This window comes from Pinus tabuliformis, chromosome J, assembly GCF_031772625.1.
Source record: "Pinus tabuliformis cultivar Carrire ecotype Pingquan chromosome J, CPIR1, whole genome shotgun sequence".
Classification (NCBI taxonomy): domain Eukaryota; kingdom Viridiplantae; phylum Streptophyta; class Pinopsida; order Pinales; family Pinaceae; genus Pinus; species Pinus tabuliformis.
In genome coordinates, this window is record NC_142295.1 from 1,025,456,605 (window position 1) to 1,025,480,468 (window position 23,864).

Consider the following 23,864-nt stretch of genomic DNA (forward strand, 5'->3'; position numbering starts at 1 on the left):
ATTTAAATATAGATATGTAAAAAGAGGAGATATATATAGTAAACATTAATATTTTAAATAGAAAATAGCATATTTGTATAGTTGTCATACATACCTTTTCAAAGCAAGTGGTTGGTTTGCCTTTCCTAATTGACTTATGTGGTCTATTTCTTCAGTTTTTTGTTTTCCTTTTTCAGCATTTATGCTATGTTATAGAATAGGAACATATATTTAGTTCTTCAGCATTTATGCTATGTTATAGAATAGGAACATATATTTAGTTCAATTTCAAAGAGCATATAGAAGTAAACAGTTAACAAGGAACATTAAAAGCATAGAACCATACATATGTAAAGATAGAATGGATATATACTAAACATTAACATTGTAAATACAAATTGGCATATTTGTATAGTTGTCATAAACATGCCTTGCTGAACATTATTATTCTAAATACAAATCAGCATATTTGTATAGTTGTCATAGACATACCTTTGCAAAACAAGTGGTTGGCTTGCCCTTTCTAATTGCGTTATGCATTCTATTTCTTCAATTGTTTCGTTTCGTCTCTGAAGATTTAGGCTATGTTATAGAATAGTAACATATATTTAGTGCAAACTAGAAGTAAAAACTGAACAAGAACATTAAAACCATAGAACCATACATATGTAAAAACTAAAAATAGAATGCATATATACTAGACATTAATATTCTAAATATAGATTACCATTTTTGTGTGGTTCTCATAGACATACCTTTGGAAAACAAGTGGTTCGTTTGCACTTTCTAATTGGCTTATGCATTCTATTTCTTCAATTGTTTCATTTCCTTTTTCAAGATTTATGCTATGTTATAGAATAGCAAGACATATTTAGTACAAGTCAAAAGAACATATAAAAGTAAACTTGAACAAAAAGACAAGATCCATAGAAGAGGAAAGGCAAAAAGAATATACTCTGTTTGTTTATGTTGCATGTTGTTGTTCTTTTTTCTTGGTCGTTCTGTTCAATTGAAAAGGGTTTTACAAGCAGAATCTGCGTGCATAAATAGATGAGCTCATATCTGCAAATTTATGGTAGGATAGTTGTGTTGGTTAATTGAAAAGGTTGTCTTTGGAACAAGTTGCATTGATCAATACAGAATGCCATATATCTAAATGTAGAATAGAATGCATAGTATGTATGCTGTTATCACTTCGTTTACCACAAAAAGATATTGTAGTTTGCTTTAGTAAAATAGATATGGTAAAACCAATGAGGTATTGCAAAAATGCCAAAATTTGGAATTTTGTAAACTGTTTCATGTGTCTATCATAGGTCAAGGACAAGAGATATTACATCATGGTCAGACCAATATGCATCCAATACGAAAATTCTATACTTTATATTGCCTAGATTTGCCCAAACATGGTCAATCAATGATTTGTGCATGCTATTAGTTTTGTCAACTAGGAAATGAAGATTGTGACCGTCTATGTCCCCATTGTCTGATTTGTGCAAATGCAATTCTCAATGACACAAGTCTTTCTTCTAGGTTTGAAAGTATATTTACAGTTGGCAATGAAATGTTATGTCTTATTTGTTCGGGTGCTGCAAATTGTGGTAGCTTTCCATTGTCAAGTGCTTTCTTGCAAGAAACACATATGTTTTCATTGCTAAAGGTCCTATTGTTCAACGTCAAATCCATATGCTTTTCTTGCAAATCTGTAGTGAAGAACCTAATATTTTTTGCAAAATGCAATTTGTTGCAAACTGCACATATATTCCTAGGCGTGTCTTCGACTTTTTCGATATAAATTTGTATTGCATTTTTCTTTTTTGACTTCTTATTAGAAAATGGTTTTTTGCATTTGTCATTGCATTTGCGTTTTGCACGTATGAATTGCTTTAGCTTGTGATAATTCAGCCTACAATCCTTAGTTGGTTGCATTTGCTCTAAATGACATGCTATCTCAAATGCAATATTATTGCTAAAATGTACTTGAGATATACATTGCTCTTTTTCTAGTACATGCCCATGATGCAATTGATTACAAACATCATTTGCTTCCATGGACAATTGTTGAGAATTGTGAACATATTCTTGTATCATTGCATGATAGTGAATATGCGATGTATTTGTCATGAATGACAAGATGTTAACAATATCATTGCATCTTGAATAAGCGCAACTGTAGTTGACAAAGCTATTAGTAACAGAGGACCATACTTGGATATTGACTTTGAATATGACAGATATCCATTGCAGGCAAAATGGTCCGCCTTCCACTTGTCCTTTTTCATATGGCATTGCCATGTTTATAAGATATTGTTGCCAATTGCTATTCATTGTATAGTGTATCGCATCAACTACCAGGTATTGCTGTAAACAATGCAATGCCTCTTGATTCTTATGCATAACTGCATTGCAAAAAGATTGCACAATGTAAAGTCGCAAAGACTCTGCATTGAATTCTGTTGCTACCAAATAGCAAATTGCATTAAAGAGACTGTCACCACAGTTATATGTCACTTGCTTTGCAATTGTGAGTCCATTTAAAAGCATATTATTTGCAATGTGCATCCAATTGCTTTCAACATCTTTGCAAATAGGTGATAGGTAGATATTAGACTCATTGCAAATGCAAATTGGAAACTTTTGGTAAACCAATGGTTCATAATGACCACTAACAGGATTTGCATCATGAAAGAGAATGCAATATGGAATTGCATTTTCATGTTGATTGAAAAGCAAATATCTCGTTTTTCTTGTCAATGACCAAACTGCAATTGATATATCTAGCCATTTAGCTAACCAACGTATGCAAAAGGTATCACCCCATAAACCTCGTTCATATTCCTTTATATTTGTAGATGTAGAATAATGCATGTTATGAAGATATGTACCAATATCATTAACACCATGTAACTCGTATAGGAACTCAGGTGCTAGTTCATATTGATATGACTGTATTGCTTCAACGTCATTGTTCTTTAAGAAAAAAAGAAAGTGGTCTATTAACCCATTTCGCAATTCATTTGAAGTATAACGAAAATGTAGAAGCATTTCGAACGAGTCAAATAGACAATCTCCTACAGTATATGAAAATGCATTTAGTCTAAAAAGACCATTTCTTTTTAATACAATATCAATGTTCTCAGGCAAAATGCATTGCAATCTGAAATTGTAATTGTCAACATCTATTATTTGTTCCATCATTTGCAATTGCTTACCAGAGCTAGCTTTTGCAATTGTCTTGTACAGCTTTGCAAAAAAAATTAATGAAGTTAGCAAAAACTGAATGTGATTGTTTTGAACAAAATGTATGTATATTTAAAAAATACGCTATTGCATTATCTTGGTAAACAAATATCAAATTTCTAGCAGCAAGCCATATTTGTAAATAACAAAGAAATTGGAAATGCAAACAATGCAAAAACATAATGAAAAGAATGGAGCATAATTCTAAGAATATTTCTGCAAGTAAACAAAAGGGAACAATCGAAACACAAAATGAAGTTAACAAAAGGAAGCAATGCAAAGACAAAATGAACAAATGCAACAGAACTTTAAGAATATTTCTGAAAGCTAACACCATTGTCAATTGCATTTGTCAAATAAATTGACCATGAGCCTATTTATGAGTTTTACATAAGTGGTGCACCAATTCAACTGTCAAAATATAAAAATTATTGTCTCTGATTTATGCTAGGTTGCAACTCTAACATATACCAAGGTAAAAAGTTTCCTGCTATTCGTTATCAGCCTATCAGAATGACCATGACAGGGCCGCCATATTGACATTTTTGAAAACTGGTTATGAAGCAACATATCTTCTCAGCCATACTTTTATCACTTCCTATGCTTAAGCATATCTCTATATCTATATTTTTTCATGGGACTGTTTATGGACATATCTAGCAGCTAATTTCTTATTAGACAAAACTCGCTTCAAAGCTCCCATATATGCTAGAATGACTATGATAGGGCTGTCATATTGACATTTTTGGAAACTGAACCAGATACGAGTAGTGCATAAGCATACTTCCATAACGCTTCTCAACAAGATCCATCATTATCGGACACTGCAGGTACAATCCATATAAATGATGAACATGTAATATGTTCAAAGAAGGGCTTTGGCAAACACAGCAACAATCTGCCTAAGCAAATTGTCGCAAGACTGTTGGCAATTGTGGCATGTGAAAGAAGATGCGCAAAAATTACAGATCTTTGATGATTCACAAACTATCGTGAATCGGATGAATGGAACAAATCGATTGGATAATTATAAACTTCAACCTATATTTCAGGAGATTCGACTTGCTTAAACAGAGTATTTAACAGATCATGTTTGAACATGTTTACAAAGACAGGAACATGCAAACTGATGGACTGTCAAAAGCAAGATTATACTTGGTACCATGAGCTTGGCCCATTCAACAGAGAGTGGAAGGAGAGCTGATCGAATGTCTTTTAAATGTCAATATCTATATCTATAATTTTTTATGGCACTGTTTATGAACATATCCAGGACCTAATTCTTTATGAGACAAAACTGGTTTCAAACCTGTGATGTATGTCAGAATGACCATGATAGGGCTGTCATATTGACATTTTTGAAAACTGGTTATCAAGCAACATATCTTCTCACTCATACTTTTATCAGTTCCTATGCTTAAGCATATCTCTATATCTATATTTTTTTATGGGATTGTTTATGGACATATCTAGCAGCTAATTTCCTATGAGATAAAACTCGTTTCAAAGCTCCGATATATGTTAGAATGACTATGACAGGGCTGTCATATTGACATTTTTGGAAACTGTTTATGAAACAAGATATGTTACTAGCAATACTTTTATCACTTCCTATGCTTAAGGATATCTGTGAAATGCAGAAACATATATAATAAATGTAATTTTGTTTTCATAATAAAACAATTTTTTCTCTCTAAGGAGAACAAGGTAGTTAAACATCATATCAGAACCAATCTGGTTATAACTAGCTAACATGACATTTTAATCTAAGGTTTAACTTATTGACAAAAAGTAATTAGTAGAATAACACCGTACCTGCAACGAAGCCGAGCGTTCAAATTCCTTCTCGTCCAGACCATACGCATGCACAAGCCAGCCTATGCCAGTACCATGAGAAAATGTGCAAATGACGAAATTCGTTAACGAAGTCTGCACACAAAATCCTCAGTATTCAACCAGAATGCCATTAACTCATAATGCTCAAATAACCATGGACTGTTGCATGCAGCTAACAGAAACCCTCAGTATTTAACCAGAATGCCATTAACTTATAATGCAGTACCCAAACTTAACCTCTAAACAATACGACCAAGAATCACAGTTTCACGCAGACATTTACCCAAATTTCTATAAAACCCATGCAACTAAGACAAACCCTCAGTATTCAACCAGAATGCCATTAACTTATAATGCTCAAATAACCATGGAATCTTGCATGCAAGTAACAGAAACACTCAGTATTTAACCAGAATGCCATTAACTTATAATGCAGTGGCCGAACTTATCAAAGCGACAGCACAAAGTTGCGGGATACAAGCCGCACCTGGAACAACAGAACCGCAACCAAACCTTTGTGACAGAGTTAACCGAGCACGCAGCAACCTCATTGTGTTTTCACGGCAGACAATACAACAAATACAAAGGAAAAATCGCAGACACCGTAGAGCTAAACAACCAAGTAACAATAATAATCCAAATGCGATTAACTTATAATGCAATAGCCGAACTTAATCTCTAAACAATACAACTAAGAATCACAGCTTCACGCAGACATTTACCGAAATTTCCATAAAACGCATGCACCTAAGACAAGTCCTCAGTATTCAACCAGAATTCCATTAACTTATAATGCTCAAATAACCATAGACTCTTGCATGCAGGTAACAGCAACCCTCAGAACAGGCAGGAACCGCATTCTGTTTTCACCGCAGACAATACAACAAATAGAAAGGAAGAATCGCACAAACCGCAGAGCCAAAGAACCAAGTAACAATAACAACCCAAAGGCCGTGAACAGGGTAAAACCCAAATAACCATGAACTCTTGCATGCACGTAATAGAAATTCTTAGTATTTAACCAGAATGCCATACAGGCGAACTCACCAAAGCCACACCGAGCAGGCAGGAACCCCACCGCAGACGAAAAATCGCACAGACTGCACAGCTAAACAAGCAAGGAACAATACCCGAGCAGCCAGCAACCCCACCGCAGACGAAAAATCGCACAGACTGCAGAGCTAAAGAAGCAAGGAACAATACCCGAGCAGCCGGCCGCGAAGAAAGTAAAACCCAAAAAGCGCGAAGACACTAAATCCCAAGCCGAACTTTCCAGCATTTCGAGGAGCAACAGCTGGTTGCCGATCAGACCACCACAGTGCATGCCGACCACAGCTAAAACAAACCCTCAGTATTCAACCAGAATGCCATTAACTTATAATGCTCAAATAACCATGGGCTCTTGCATGCACGTAAGAGAAAACCTCAGTATTCAACCAGAAGACAAACCCTCAGTATTCACAATAATAATCCAAATGCCATTAATTTATAATGCAGTAGCCGAACTTATCCTCTAAACAATACAACTAACAATCATAGCTTTCCGCAGACATTTACGCAAATTTGCATAAAACCCATGCAGCTAAGACAAACCCCCAGAATTCAACCAGAATGCCATTAACTTATAATGCTCAAATGACCATGGACTCTTGCATGCAGGTAACACAACACGCAGCAACCGCATTGTGTTTTCACCGCAGACAATAGAACAAATAGAAAGGAAAAATCGCACAGACCGCACTGCTAAACAACCAAGCAATCATAATAACCCAAAGGTCGCGAACAGGGTAAAACCCAAATAACAATGGACTCTTGCATGCAGGTAACAGAAACCCTCAATATTTAACCAGAATGCCATACAGTAGCCGAACTTACCAAAGTCACACCGAGCAGACAGGAACCCCACCGCAGCCGAAAAATCGCACAGACTGCAGAGCTAAACAAGCAAGTAACAACACCCGAGCAGGCAGGAACTCCACCGCAGACGAAAAATTGCACAGACTGCAGAGTTAAACAAGCAAGTAACAATACCAACCCAAAGGCCGCGAAGACAGTAAAACCCAAGCCGAACTTTCCAGCATCTCGAAGAGGAACAGCTGGCCGCCGATGAGATCACCACAGTGCATGTCGACCACAGTTAAGACAAACCCTCAGTATTCAACCAGAATGCCATTAACTTATAATGATCAAATAACCATGGACTCTTGCATGCAGGTAAGAGAAACTCTCAGTATTTAACCAGAACACACACCCTCAGTATTCAACCAGAATGCCATTAACTTAGCCGAACTTACCAAACGCACACCCAGCAGGCAGGAACTCCACCGCAGACGAAAAATCGCACAGACTGCAAATAACAATACCCGGGCGCAACTCTACCGCAGACCAAACATCGCACAGACTGCACAGCCAAACAAGCAAGTAACAATACCAACCCAAATGCCGCGAAGACAGTAAAACACAGACGGAACATTCCCCAATCTCGAGGACGGACACCTGGTGAGCAATCAGACCACCAGAGCGCATGCAACCACGTGCCCCTCACGCGCGCCACCTGCCATTCGCCTCGATCCATGCGAAGCGCGTAATAAGACCCCCATTCGCTTCCGCCCCGTAAACCTTAGTCCGACTTAGGAAAACCATGAAATATTTCCAAATATCGCCGCGGTCAACCCAAAGTCAGCGATCTATCGATCGCTTATAGTCCCCGGCAGGGACTAATAAGGTATACATGCCATTAATTTTAATGGACCATCTTTATGCTTACATTTATATTGTGAAGTTAAACATTATTAACACATAGAGATATTTATATTTGTATGTGTTAAGATATTTTTCTTTAGACTATTAAGCCCAAGGAAAACCACAAATCCTTGAGGATGGTATCTATGATAAATCCTAGAATCTTTAGGGTACAAGATCAGTCAATAATATTATTGGAAGTCATTACAATAATATACTCAATATGAGTTCAACATGTCACTTGTGAGAAAGAACTTACATGAGGAGGATAACAATTATTCCTCCTAATCAACCTTGAATATTAAATTGAAAATATTGTAAATGTAACAATAATAACAATTCCTCCGATCTTAAAACTTTTGTTTACTATTTTTTTATATCTGTAACTCTACCTTTTAAAATAGCTGGACTTTAAACTTTATATTTTTTAATAAACAAATTCTCCCTTTATAAATATATTTTATATATTATCCTATTAAAAAAATTATAAATCTTTTTAAAATAAAAACCAAATTTCTTAAAAAACAATAAAAAAAAATACTATTTTCTTTAATTTTCCTCTTAAAACTTATCTCACATAATAACCATGCAGAAGCAAACCCTGACCCAGACTCATAGCCAGGCTGGCCCATATCTAAATTCAATGGTTCTTCTGTAACAAAATTCTCTGCAAACTCGATGTTAGTTGACTTAATAAATGAAGCCAAATATTTCTTCCTCATACGTAACTTCACTCGCAACAGACGACCTCCATCTATGGATGAAGCCGAAATAAGATGTGGGTGGGAATCAATCTGAAGTCTAGATCCTGCAGACGAAAGAGGAATAAGATAATAGGGTTGGTGCCCTGGTTCAAGCTCTGAGTTGTGATCCACAGGACGAGTGAGAACATTAGTTCCCAAGCGTTTCACACTTCCTGTGTCGAAAATCTCATGGTAGGGATACTCTTCAAGAATCTCTTTAACATAAACAGGGTGCTTGTCCCGCATTGTTGTCCCGGGTGGTTGGGACGGAGCAATATTGCCCTCCCCACCCGGGTTCGAAACGCGACATGATGTGTCACGCCCCCAACCTGGCGGTAGTCTTTCAACCGCTCTTGGCGAGGTGCAGCACCACTGAACACTTTCTTTTCACCAATACTTATGTTCGTGGACTACGCCTAATTCACTTTTGCCTACTTAGTTTGTGTTTCGCAACCAAGTATAATTATGTTTATCCTTTATACCAATGAACACCCATACACATTCATTAACATCAGCAATTATAAAAGAGAACATAATTGCACATTATAAAGGGAGGGGCAACTCCCTGAACAATGAGTCTGCCCGAACAATATATTATAACAGTTTACAACGCTTTACAAGTATACTTGGAAACTCCAAGTTTCATACTTAGCCAATTTTACAATGTTCGACTTTCACCAAAGTCTCACCGTGCACACTTGCACGACGGGCGGGCACTCACCCGAGCCACCCAAGAACCCGTGCCAAGTCATCGCACAAAATGGGCGCTCCTCCGTTTCACCGTCGGGCACCTTCGCACAAACCGGGCGCCACACCCGTGCACGCCTCAACCGTCCATCGGGCGCCACACACCCATGCACGCCCTCACCCAACCGCCGGGCGCTCCTGCCCGCACCTTCACCCACAACCGCGCTTCACCGTGCACGCTTGCCCAAGAATGGGCGCATACTAAACCTGCGCCTTTCCTTAGCTTCTGCGCACTAGAACTGCACACTTCTTCCTTAGAGCGAAGATGTATGAGCGTTGGATGATGCTCCAAATGAGAGCCAACACTCTACAATATATACTAAACGTAGGGCGAAGTCTGGCTGCCCAGCCGACTTGCCCAATGCCCACAAACCATTGCAAACTCCTCCAAAACGTGTGTCGGCTTGCCCATGTTTGTAGGTCGGCCATGGGTTATCATTCAAGCTCCCACGCACATATAAACTCCAGCTCGTCCTTTCATATATGCGCATACACATCGCACACTTCAAGAGAACTCGCACTTCATCTTTCGTTCATCATTCCAACCGGTCGTTTGTCCACTGAACGCGGTCGCACTTCGGGCGGAACCGCAGGTCGTCACATCCTCCTCCACCTGAAGTCGTTGTCGTCCTCGACAACATACCATCCTGGTAGCCATCCACCAAGATCATCATCAATGTCTATCTCATCCTCGGTCCATGATGTCAACTCCTCCACATACTGCAAACATCCCTACAACATATGTAGAACTCCATCTCCACCATGTGTCGTCCTCATCCTGTGAACTGTCATCTTTCTGCCTGCCTGATGTCAACATCTCTCTGGTACACTGCTAGCCCCCATGACTTGAACTAGTCGGGTGATCAATCCAACTGTCACGCTCAAATCATAAGAATGTCCCTCCTTATGCCTTCCACCAGTCTATCTCGGATTCTGCCACATCTCAGACTCACCAAGAATCTCTCCACCATGTTCAGGTCCATGGAAACTCCATCCCATCTGCAACATGTCATGATGCTTGATGCCAAGCCATCCCTGCACCATCTGTCATACCTGCTCAACATGTTTTAAGGACTCATTGCCATGAGCAGCGAACAATGAGCCCCATCTTCTACGTCATCTAAGAAGATGTGGAGGGAGTGGAGCCTGAAGGCTCACCCTCACTAATCAACTTAATCCACCTGTCAGGATCTTCTATCTCCGTCCTCTGTAGATAAGTGATCCGATCCTCCTCTCGGACATTCGGCCTCACATATGCCTCCTCCTCATCATCATCATCCTCAACCACTTCTAGCCTTCTTGATAAATCCAAGATACTATCTGAAAGTGTCCTGATGACCAATGACTGTTCGGTAAGCTTTGCCTCAGCAGCAGACAACCGCTTACTCATGTCTTCCATTCACTTCTCATCCTCCATTGCATCACTGTTAACTTACAATCAGGTCTGGTCACACCAATGGTTGGAACACCAATGGGTGTTCCATCGTAAATATACAACTTCTTCAAATGTGGAACAATCATAGCCTCAAATTGTTTCATAAATTCCATCCCCAGCACAGCCTCATAGTCATCAATTCACACTATAGTGAAGTCGACCTTCCCTGTCCACTCACCAAGTGTTGTGTCCACCTTTTCAGCTATACCAAGAACATTATTAGGAGGAGAATTGACTATCTTCATCTGTGCCTTCACCGGTACAAATTTCAGCCCAATTCTTCTCGCAGTATCTTCACCCATGAAGTTGTGAGAAGCCCCACTATCCACCATAGTGAGTATATCAGCACCTCCAACCTTCATCCGAACATACTCCAGCCTGTTCCTCTCAGGATCCCTCCGAGAGACCACCTCTGTAGCAGCAGCAGCACCAAGTATCTGCATCATCCCCATAGAAGCTTCTTCATTCTTCGCATTAGATTGTGCAATCGCAGCCACTTTCGGTCTAGAAGGACAATTCTTCACCGTATGTGGTCCAGCACATATCCAACACTTCAAGGCTTTCTTCATCTTCGAATCATCATTCGATTTTGAAGCATCATCCTTCTTCTTCTCTTTCGGCTTATCGGACTTCTGCTTTCGATCATCAGAAGTCTCATCATAATGCTCCACCAACCTGTCAACAGCAGCAAAAGCTTCCTCAAGTGTTCTAATCCTCTGCCTCTTCACTTCATTGTGTGCCCAAGGTTTCAACCCAATAATGAAATTGAACACCTTGTCCCTCTCCGCCATGTCAGGAAGTTCCAGAATTGCACTTGCAAACTCCCGCTGATATGTCTGAAGGTTCCCGGTCTGCTTTATGAACTTAATTTTCATCCTTGCTTCCCCCGTTTCATCCTAAGGACTGAAATGTGTCTGCAAAGCTTTCTTCATGTCATCCCACGAAGTAATGTCACCAGCACTGCCATTGGCAATCTGATCCATCCTCCTTCACCACCACATCTTAGCATCCTTTGTCAAGAACTGAGCAGCCACTTTCACTTTCGTCTCATCATCGGATAGACCCAAGCGTTCCAAGTACTGCTCCATGTCCCATAGAAAGTTGCCAAGAGTCTTTGCACTCCTTGTACCATCGTAAGATTCTGGTTCCTTGACTTTCACATGAGGCACTCCTCCACCTGAGTTATGCCTCACGGCCTTCTTCAACACCGCGATCTCATCTCTGGCTTCATCAAGAGATTTATGCAAGCCCATGATCTCTGCAAGACCTCGGTCCCTTGCCTCTTCAATCTCCTTGACCTTTACTTCAAGTTGTGTACACATAAGATCAGTGTACTCGTGTTGAGTCCGAAGTTCATCGAGCTCCTCCCGCATCTTCGAATTGGCCTCTTGTTCCTTATCGAACAAGTCCATCTTCTTAGTCCAGAAGTTCTCCATGTCCTCCATTCTTTCCAACACTTTTTCCATAAGTGCTAAAGTAGCATCCTTCGCACCGTGACTAGACCTAGCCTGAGATTCAACTGCCATTGCTAACAGCTTCCTTCTTCTTTGCAATCTAGTTTCGACCATTCAACAGCTTCACCAAGATGCCTGCAACTTGAACCAGCTCTTGTCCCACTTGTATGTGAAACAGCTTCCTTCACCTGCAAGTACCTGCTTCACTGTCACCAACTGTCAAGCTTCTTCAACCCTGAATCAGCTTCAATCACCAGCTCCAACCGAGCTCTGATACCAACTGTCACACCCCCAACCTGGCGGTAGTCTTTCAACCGCTCTTGGCGAGGTGCGGCACCACTGAACACTTTCTTTTCACCAATACTTATGTTCGTGGACTACGCCTAATTCAATTTTCCCTACTTAGTTTGTGTTTCGCAACCAAGTATAATTATGTTTATCCTTTATACACATTCATTAACATCAGCAATTATAAAAGAGAACACAATTGCACAGTATAAAGGGAGGGGCAACTCCCTGAACAATGAGTCTGCCCGAACAATATATTATAACAGTTTACAACGCTTTACAAGTATACTTGGAAACTCCAAGTTTCATACTTAGCCAATTTTACAATGTTCGACTTTCACCAAAGTCTCACCGTGCACACTTGCACGACGGGCGGGCGCTCACCCGAGCCACCCAAGAACCCGTGCCAAGTCGTTGCACAAACGGGCGCTCCTCCGTTTCACCGTTGGGCACCTTCGCACAAACCGGGCGCCACACCCGTGCACGCCTCAACCGTCCGTCGGGCGCCACACACCCGTGCACGCCCTCACCCAACCGCCGGACGCTCCTGCCTGCACCTTCACCCACAACCGCGCTTCACCATGCACGCTTGCCCAAGAATGGGCGCATACTAAACCTGCGCCTTTCCTTAGCTTCTGTGCACTAGAACTGCGCACTTCTTCCTTAGAGCGAAGATGTATGAGCGTTGGATGATGCTCCAAATGAGAGCCAACACTCTACAATATATACTAAACGTAGGGCGAAGTCTGGCTACCCAGCCGACTTGCCCAACGCCCACAAACCATCACAAACTCCTCCAAAACGTGTGTCGGCTTGCCCATGTTTATAGGTCGGCCGTGGGTTATCGTTCAAGCTCCCACACACATATAAACTCTAGCTCGTCTTTTCATATATGCGCATACACATCGCACACTTCAAGAGAACTCGCACTTCGTCTTTCGTTCATCGTTCCAACCGGTCGTTTGTCCACCGAACGCGGTCGCACTTCGGGCGGAACCGCAGGTCGTCACATGATGGGTCGTTGTTACGCAACATATGTTTAACTCTTGATGGGTTGTTGTCGTTGTGACGCAACGGGTATACGGATATATCAGTTGTACAGATATGTAAATAATTGTAATATAAAGTTTCTTCTAAGTTTACAACTTGTAGTATTATTAAAAGGTCTGATATTATGAGTGGATACAATATGGATCATAAAGTAGAGGGGGCAGTCCTGGGTGGGGGCGTAGTCCTGGGTGGGGGTGCTCAAGCCAACGGGCCAACGTGTGAAAGTATGAAATGATGGCTGAATGGGAGGTCGGCTGGGTGAGCCAACGTGACACTCCATGGTAGCGAAGGTGTATAAGTATGGCGTGGTGGAGAGCCATTCCATCAACTCATCAAACAAACAACACGAGCATCCAAGTGTGGAGCGAGGAAGTGCGAAGGAGGTCTGAAGCGTAAAGTGGAGGTGCAAGCGAACACGCGTCGAAGCACCCATGCCGGAATGGAGAAGTGTGTAGTCGAGGTGCAGGTCAAGGGCATGGTTGGGCGAGCCAGGGCACAGGTCGGGCAGCACGGGCGGGCGCACACGGAATGGCGAGTTTTTCTGAACGATTAGTTCGGCGGAACGATAGTTCGATTGAGCGGCAAACAACGGGCGGTGCGGCGCACGGTGGTCGGGCGGGTCGACAAGATGAGCTCGTGTACGGGCGCCTGGTGGGAGAAACGCCGGGTAAGGCGAACGATGGATGGTGGACGGTGTAACCGGCGAGGGCGAGTTGGGCGTGCGAAGGCGTGCCGACGAACGAGTCGTGCAGGCACACCCGGCATGATGATACGGTCGACTCGTGGGTGGTTAATGGTGAACGATGGCGAGTTGGTGAATGCGCCCGGTGAATGGTCAACGATGACGAGTTATTTAATGTGCCTAGGTGAACGAAGGGCGAGTTGGTAAAACGCGTCCGGGTCGAAACGACAAGTTGGTAACCGGTTGGGCGGTTGCGGTGGGCACGCCCGACAGGAAATGAGAAGTCGTGCGAAGGGTGAAGGCGTTAGCGAACGGGTGACCCGTGCGTGAGGTAAATGAGGTGAACGATGGTTCAGGTGACTTTGCCCGGTGGTTGGGCAAGGCTGCACGACAGGTGCAGGAAGTGAATTTGTATAAGTGTAAAGGTGAAATTTGGGGTTTCCCTTGGTTGTAAGCTTATATGTAATTCTGATTATTAACATTATTGATACCAGCAGACTCATATTGCAGGGAGTTGCCCCTCCCATGATAATCCGTTGTGCACTTGAATGATAATGATGTTAATATGATTAATGGTATGATGAAAGTTTCCATTGTGTTAATGAAAGATATGCTTAGCTGTTGAAAAATAAACTAAGTATCGAAAGTAGGCGTAGTCCACGATCATTAGTATTGTTAAAAAGAAAAGGGTCAGTGGTGCCGCACCTCCTATAGTGTGGTTGGAAGAGTACCGCCAGTGTAGGGGCGTGACAACTCTCCTCCAAGCAGCCTGCCTCTCAACCATCTCTCTCGCAAACTCTGGATCAACCAAGAGACTCGGAAGTTGTGGGTTCCGCTCATAGGCCCTCTTAATCCGATCCAAGAAAACAACCCTGATAATGCACCCCCTTTCCAGATTTGAGCCAATTCCCCAAGGTTCAGATTCCACGCCTTCTCCGTACTCTTGGCGCGAAGCAGATTCATCCCCTGTGCGTAGATGTAGGCCTTTGATGCATACAACGCCTAGTGGACATCATCAACCAAATTCCCCTTGTCAACAATCCCTTCACCAACCAAAACATTAGGCAAGCCGACCTCTTTGAAAATCTTCGCAGCAGCCTCGCGCTCCTCCTTCAGGCCACTGAGATACCTGCAATCAAGCGAGGTAGCAATTGTGGGTGCTGCAACAGAGAGCTCTGCAGCCTGCTGCACAGTCCATTTCCCAGTCCCCTTCATTCCGGTCTTATCCAATATCTTATCTACAAGCTCCCCACCGCCATAATCATCCTTCACAGTAAAAATATCAGCAGTTATCTCAACCAAAAAGCTCTCAAGCTCACCTTTGTTCCACTCCGCAAAGGTCTCCGCCAGTTCCTGATTGCTCAGATCCCCAACATGCTTGAGCACATCATATGCTTCAGAGATCAACTGCATGTCTCCATACTCTATGGCTACTTTCATTATAATACAAAGATAACAATGATTTTTTCCAACAATATTTTATTCTGCCTTTCTCACAACCAATCAACTCACTTAGTCGCTATCCAACAATTAACAACCTAGTCACATCCATGAACTTTGTTTTCAACCAATTAGGTTATACGCATAAAGGTATCCTTTTCAATGTGGATTGGATTGGAGTTATTTGGAAAGTAGTAAATTCTCAACAACTACTTTTTTTAAGAAGATTACTAGTTCAATAACTTCAACATTTTAGGAAGATTACTAGTTTAATAACTTCAACAAATTTACGGAAAATTACAAAACATTCTTGACCAACTTCATTGTTAGGATCCTTAAATTGTAGGGTGTGGAGTAACATAAGCCTTGTTATGGTAAGGCAGCAAAACATAATCAATAGAGTTCAATTGGTCGGTGTTGAAGAACACTTTCCTTTCAGCCTATGCTGGAATTATAAATGATAAATTTAAAAAAACACTTCAAAAGACAGGTTTTCTGATACCTACTATTATTTAATTGTAAGAGAATAAAAATGAAGCTCTTTTCAAGATAAATTGAAAAAAATGTTCATTGATACAAGCAACGAGAAGCTAAATCAAGACAATAAAAAATATTATTCAACGCAAAAGCAGAATGGGCCTACATATTTGTTCATAGACTCCACCAATCTGATATTACAATACCAAGCCACTGTCTCCAACAATTCACAAATAGATGATATAAAATGGCAAACATAAGTGCAACCAACAAAATATGACTAATAATATGCTACCCAAAACAACTAAATGTTGAAGAGCACGAGATCTAATATACACAATCGTGCACATAGGCCTCCTTTACCAAACGAGCATATTCAATGATTTCATGTAACTATTGGTCTTAATGACAGAGACTGTGAGGATCAAATATCAAGATTTCTGAGGAAAACTTCATATGATACACAATTTGTCGATAGAAAAATATTTACTTATCAAACAGAAACAACAGTCACAAACCTTGGGAATTTTAGGTAATCTTCTAGTTTCATTGCTTTCTAAAATTGTCTTCATAGTCTCTAATAGCATCTGAAGTTTTGAGTCTTTTAGATCGAGTAACAAATCCAGTTCCTTTGCCCATTCATCCGGTGACAAATAAACCCGAGTAGGTGTATTACCTAGGTGTAATCTCTTTTGAATAATTTGAACAACGAGCTGCTTGACAGTAGCAGTTCCCTTCCCCAAACCAATTTTGGTGGTTCCCTTTCTTCTTCTTTTTGCCTCTCGGCTTCCCCTTAGTTTCATGTGCCTTCGTATCATTTTCCTCTACGCTTCCCCTTTCACTGTCACCCCTTTTAACAACAACATATTGGACAACAATTTTGCCTAGGAATCTTTTCTTTGCAATTCCACCTGCAATAAGCTTTTCACGCAAACCGAGCAAAGAGAGTGCACAAATTGCCTCGCAAGCTAGAAGGTAGCCCTGTCCAGGTCCAAGCGGTTCGCCTGGTCGCCATAAAATGATTCATTCCACCCCAAAATGAAGAAAATCAGAGCAAAATAGAGCAGAAATTCATGCAACGTGCAACCTTTTTATTGGCCAACTTAGAAAGCATATTCTTCAGGCCGACAAATATGCTACAATGTCATGAGGAAGGACCTCACCATAAAAAGCCTATAGGCTTAATTACAAATTGGAGTTGTTTTTAGTGCGACTTTTTGGACTTTTCGGTGCCTGAATCCGGTGGAAAAATTTGAGGTGAAATATTGATTTGTGTTATTTAAACTAGTTTTTTGATTGTATATATGGATTTAGCACTCTGGAAAACCCCTAGGGCACTTGTATTGCACAAGATTACCAATCAAGCTTGTGATTTCAATAAATTTCTGCCGGATTTTAGAGAAATTTGACCGGAAAAACCCACCATAAAAGCTTCCAAAAAATCGCATTAAAGACAACTCCATTACAGATTTAGTGTTATAGAATATAGCAACTTTATCATTAAGTTAGTTCTTTTTTGCTACCCAAGTATTCTAGATTGCAATAATCTATAAATGTTGCAATCTGTTTTTTTACAATAACATATTCTATATTAAATTTATGTTCCACATTAACACTTTCTTTGTAATTGTGATGCACATTATTTCCATAACATTTTTTCTTATTTTGATGCTTTTTTGTTATTCAAATGGAGAGATAATATGAAGGGATATATTATGTAAAATATCATACCATATGAAAAAAAGTTTTATATAAACATATTATGTTTTACATATTACCTCCATCATTATATAAAATATTCTACATAATACCTTCCCATCCTTATATATGTAAAACATGATATGTTTTTAATAATATCTCCCCTAAGCCTCATGGTGGAGGTGGGGGGAGTTATTCTGTAAAACACTTTATATACTCAATGGAGGTAGTTATTATATAAAACATAAGAGGTAGTTATTATATAAAACATAAGAGTTGTTAGGATTAAGAGAGGTAACATGTAAAACAAGACATTAATAATCATAGTGGGGTGGGGAGAGTTATCAGTTAAAACATTTTACATAGTGGAAGTTGGTGTTAAGTCACCCCACTGCCATAAGATATGGGGAAATGTATTATGCAAAATATACTATATATTTTACATAATACAGTACCCACCCCAACCATCATATGAGGGGAGGTACTACATAAAACATTTTACATAATGATTGGGTTGGGGGAGGATTACTTTTCACATATTACTTCTCCTTACCCCACCATTATATAAAATGGTCAAAATAGTAAGGGTGGAGGGAAAGTAATATGTAAAATATAATATGGTTTACATAGTACCTCCATTGTTGTGGGGATGAGGAAGATATTATGTGAAGCATTTTACATAATTTATGGACTATCTCTCCCTTTCCCTTCTCTGACCCCACCACTATCATGTCAAGGCAAGGGCTAACCAGCCTGCCATAGGGCATTAAATGCCCAGGTATATGCATGCTCTATAACAAAATAACACACAGTCCTTGGTGACTACATAAATTAAAAGTAAGGGTTGTGTGTTATTTTGTTATAGAGCATGCATATACCTGGGCATTTAATGCCCTATGGCAGGCTGGTTAGCCCTTGCCATCATGTCAAATATGTTACATAATACTTCTCCCCACTCTCATATATATAAAACACTATGTTTTACATAATATCTTCTTTATAGTGGGAATGGGTATTATGTAAAACATATTACCTAACATATTTGTAAATGTAATATACATTATTTATGTAACAATGTTTTTGTTTTGTTTTGTTTTTTTGTTTTTTAAATATTAACATTAATATCATATAACATCTTTAAATTTGTATCAAATTACAAATTATTTTATTATAACAATATTTAAAAATAAATTTTATTATTTATATTATTGAATATTTTATTTTTACATTATTTTATCATATAGTGAATTCATTTCTAAGTCACATGTTTCATGTTTGAGTTCCGGTTTGACAATGATGAGCTTGAATTTTTTGATGAGGTTCGACATTAGGTTTGTCTATATATATATATATATATATATATATATATATATATTAACTTTAAAATGAAGTATAGGATAAAATAGTAAAATATCAACATCAATAAACGTAAAAAATGTTATCATATATATGAAAATTGCAAAGATATATTACAAGTTTGAGTTGTGACATGAGGTTATGAATTTTGATGTATGGACTTAATCAATGACCATGAGGTTCGATAAGATTCACCAAACTTCAATTTTTTTTTTTTTAAATTCACCAAAATTCAAACCTCAAAATTGAAATTCGACAAACCTAAAGTTGAAGTTCCACAAACCTGTGACATAGATTCATTCGTGGAAAAAATTAAAAAAATACTATCTTCTATTCATCGAAAATTTGATTTCACGTTCCATGAAAGAGTTTAATACTTTAATTCCATTAAATTTGATTTCATGTTCTAGGAAAGAGTTTAATACTTTAATTCCATTATTAGTTGAACCTTTGCTCGATTAGTCTTTCACATTATCTAAATTATCTCTATGCGCACCCTCTTCATATCGTTTGAGTGCTTCTATTTTTGTTCAAGGATGATATTATCTTATTATATCAAGAGGTGCTTAGACTCTATAGAATAAATAGTGTCTTGTGGTTTTCGAATTTTGGTGTTTTATAACCCAACGTATTTTTAACTTAGAGTTGAGTTAAGTTTTTTTGTTTTTTAAATGTATTTTAAATATAATGAAGAGTAATTTATGCATATATATCATAATAATTTTAATAAAAATTAATAATTAAATCAGTCTAGATTTATTTTAATTTTGGATCAACTAAGTGTTGAGAAGGATCAAATCTCTAAAAGAGATTTGCATCTCAAGAGATTTGCAATCTCAAGAGATTTGATCCCTCTTAGTGATTAATAGATCTGAAATTAAGATGGATCTAAGTTGGTGTTATGACATGATTTCATGATGACCACATACATTTTAAACAACTCACATACATATGTTAATTTCCTAAAGCATATGTCTCTTCACTCTTAAGCTTATTCTTGAGGGATTTTGGAATTGCGGTCAAATAATGGAATTGATTTTGAGGAAAATTATGCCATTTAAAATAATTGGTTGATAGTTCATAAGGGATATACTTTTATTCTTAGATACTTTTGGATTTTGCGTAATTAACTTGTTTTCTTATGTTTAAGGAAGACCAATTCTTAGCCAAACAAAAGTAGTTTAAGTTTCACTCCAAGACCAAAAGTGCAGTTTAAGCCTCCTATAATATCCCCAAGAGACCTAGTCTCTGTTGCACTCCATCATCATTGAGACTAGGCATAGGTCATGTGGTATCAAGAGTCTAGCTTGACTTAGCTCCTTGCAAGAAGCTACAATATTGTAGCCTCTTACAATTTTACCTCGTATCAAGGAGGTGTGTGGGAGAGTTTTCATTCACAAGTTTTTTTTTTTTTTTCTTTAGGGTGGCAAAGCTCACCATAATTTAGTTATCAACTAGCAGTGAGGATAACAACAATTGGTTGTTATCCATGAATGTGTGCTAACTTATCACTGTTATTCAAGTAAAACTATGCCCCCTCAGATGACTTGTTAGCGATTAGTAATATGAGAAACTTTCACTCCTACCAAATGCCTATTGCTCTTGCGTTGTTAACTTGTTTCCTTAGTTGAGGTGGTTTGACAAGATGGTTGGGAGGTAGGTCTTGCACTCTTCCCACCCAAGTTCAAATCTATGATGAGATTTTGGCTCATTGTGATAAGACTAGAAGGATAAACAACCTCCATGAGTGGAACCCCCCTTATGAGTTTGTCTCTAAACATCTATGTTCTTGCTAAGTAGTAAGTTTCCTATTAGGATCTAGCTTGCAAGCTATTGATAAAAAACCTAGAGTTTGTAGTGATAGCCACTTAAATTTGAACATGGGCCTTGTGTAGGTAATCACGACTAGTCATTCCCCTACCCCAACCCCACTACCAAAAAAGAAGAAGAGAGAAACACTTATTTCCTTATATGTGAGGAAGATAAGCTTAGTTTAGCCATACCAATTACCAATTCTTCTAGATTGAAATCAACCAATAAATTAAAAAAATAGAAATCTATTTCCTTTCATCCAAATCCTTTACCCATATATATATATATATTTTTTCTAAACCATATTTAGAAGGAATTTTTTTTAATAAATAAAATCCTCTATATTTTTTTATAATATCTATTTTTATTAAAATATATTAAAACCATTTATTTTGATAAAACTATTTTGTTATATATTTAAATAGATAAAAATAATTTCATAACTACCTTTTTAATTGACATTTTATTCTATTATAAAGATATGGAAACATATCTTAGTGGAGATTTAAATTAGTTACTTTTCTCAAAGAGTGTTGTATCATTCACTCTTATTGTGGACATAATCATCATTAAAATCATGTCAAATAAATTTATATATTTTTAATTACATTTAACTTTATTATTTTATTAAAATAATATTTTTAAATTTTAAAAATATTTATTTTAATAAAAGTAATATAATATTAAATAAATAAAAAGTAATTTAAGAAATGTTTTTTAATTGATATGTTTTTTATTATAAAAATATTAAAACATCATTAAATAATAATTTAATTTAATAAAAAATAGAAATTCAAGTTCCATGCGTATAAAGTAGAGATATAATTTTTTTAATTAGTTTTTGTTGTAGGTACGATTGAGACTATAGTAATCGAAATGGTGGGATTAGCATTACTTCAACGATTTACTGTCAAGAACTGTTACGAATAAGCAAAGTTTTTAGGCCCTCATTGTATCAATCTCCTTCGCCATATTATTTGGCCTCTTCCCAAGGCGGGGAGAGGCAAAACCATATGTTATATTTATCATTTTATTTAGCATTTTGAAAATTGTAAAGTAATGCTAGCATTAGTTGAAGGCATTAATGTTAGCTCACAAACAACCGCTAATGGGGGGTATTAGTATAGGTGTTGTCGCGTCAAGTTGATATGCTCGCTGAAGTTGCCACATGTGAATCGTCATGCATACTATAATAAAGAGTTATCGAACAACTAGTGGAGGGAAAATCACGATCTCCTTGGAGGATAAAAAAACAAATGAGAATGGGATTGAGAGGGTCTGTGCAAAATGGATTTGAAAATGTTTGTGCAAAGCTCACCTTCAAACCTATAATTCTCTGCATCACTCATACTCTTTGTAAGCATGTAAGACCTGTAATTCCCTGCATCACTGGTATTCTCTGTAAGTCTGTAATCCTTTGCAAGCAGGTAATCCTCTTGTAGCTTAACTCTGTAAGACCTGTAATTCTCTGCATCCTGGTATTCTATGTAAGCCTATAATCCTCTTGTAGCTCAATTTTGTAAGATCTGTAAGTCTCTACATCACTGGTATTCTCTGTAAGCCTGTAATCCTCTTGTAGCTCAGTTATGTTTCTTTCAATCCTCTTATTGCTCAGGTATGAGGCTCTGTAGTATGTACTCTCTTATCAAGCTATGTAAGTACAATATCATTGTTTTAATAGATACAAGTTTGTTAAATTTAATTTCTAAAGAAATTTCTATATTACATAGAAACATTCTTAATTATATTTGTTTCTATTACTTTTACATTGTTGTGGGATGAATCCCAATTTCGGAAAAAATACAAACTAAGCTTAAAGATGCATGTAAGTTTCATATAAATTCTAAATTTTATTCATTACTACGAATTCAAGCAAGAAAATAATTGTTTCAGTTTATATTTGCAGCAAAAATATAGTAATTTACAAACCCTATGTCTGATGAATTAGCAGGCTTCGTGTAGATTATCAAAGCAATAAGTAGAAAACTCGTCTGCAACCATAACACAACAACAAAATTTCAAGGCCAAAGTAATCACAACAATTGCAAGATATTTTTATCTTCTGCTAGTCTATTCTTCCAATATTTGCCTTTTTCAAGGCCAGAGTATCATTAACACCATCTCCTATCATTCCACATATTTTCTTCTCGTTTTGTAGTTGTCTAACTATGTCATATTTGTGTTTTGTTCTGTTTGTAGAGAAAGAAATTCAGCGAAATGAAACCCACGTAAGAAGTAGAGTACACAAACTTAGAAACACCCCAATGAAGCCATCAACCATTCTCCCAACAATGACCCTATGAAATGACCAAATGGCTATGATCGCCTATCAACAAGTACCTTCATTCAATGATCGACAACTGGCTCTGACCACTAGCTCTCGGAAATTACCTTAAGGCACCAATAGCAATCCCACCTCCGGCATCCATAACAGCATTAGTAGTAGAGTAATTTGTGGGAAGCTATTGGCCCTAGTATTATAACCTGCGAAGGGAAACCAGTGATGACATAACTCTCTGCTAGTAGGCCTAGAAATCCCTAATAGAGCCACCATGGTATCACATGAGATGTGTAAGGCAGGATATATTGTACCAACCAGACATTTTTGCTATGGGCTCAGAGGGTTTTCGACACCAGCCCATCCTTCGCCAAGTAGTAGTTTCTGTAACTAATATAGAAAGTGAAAATACTAATAGTCAAGGGCTAGGAGGATTAAGTTTCTTTTTGGCTCTACAAGTGTGGTTTGACCCCTAATTGCTACTAAAGGCTTTCTTCACTTGATGTTAGTCTAGGAGAATACCCTCCAAGAGACCTTCTTGTCAAACCTCACCTGTCTCTTTGGCAATGGACTCAAAGAATCCCTTCTAGTGGCTATTCCCCTTCCT

The 23,864-nt window shown here is 38.3% G+C and overlaps 1 pseudogene; it reads right to left on the reverse strand.

The window, feature by feature from the left end:
* Positions 1 to 14,376: 14,376 nt before the first annotated feature.
* On the reverse strand, positions 14,377 to 15,636 carry LOC149230353 (6-phosphogluconate dehydrogenase, decarboxylating 1, chloroplastic pseudogene; annotated as a pseudogene).
* Positions 15,637 to 23,864: the final 8,228 nt, after the last annotated feature.